Source organism: Mizuhopecten yessoensis, unplaced genomic scaffold (genome assembly GCF_002113885.1).
Source record: "Mizuhopecten yessoensis strain PY_sf001 unplaced genomic scaffold, ASM211388v2 scaffold715689, whole genome shotgun sequence".
Classification (NCBI taxonomy): Eukaryota; Metazoa; Mollusca; class Bivalvia; order Pectinida; family Pectinidae; genus Mizuhopecten; species Mizuhopecten yessoensis.
Window position 1 is genome coordinate 5,521 of NW_018479742.1, and position 341 is coordinate 5,861.

Below are 341 nucleotides of genomic sequence, written 5' to 3' on the forward strand. Positions count from 1 at the left end.
TGTGACCTTGAATATAATTCAATGTCATTCACTTTAACAAACATAGTAGTCCTTGATCCCAGCATGCTACTGACTAAATATCAACATCCTGAGCCTTTTGGTTATTCATCAGAAGTTGTTTAAATATTTTGAACATATTTGCATCTAGTGACCTTGAATATGATTCAAGGTCATACATTTAAACAAACTTGGTAGCCCTTGATCCAAGTATGCTACTGACTAAATATCATCACCCTGGGCATTTTGGTTATTCAGAAGAAGTTGTTTAAAGTTTTTAACATATTTGACCCCTGTGACCTTGAATATGGGTGAAGGTCATTCATTTGAACAAACTTTGTAGC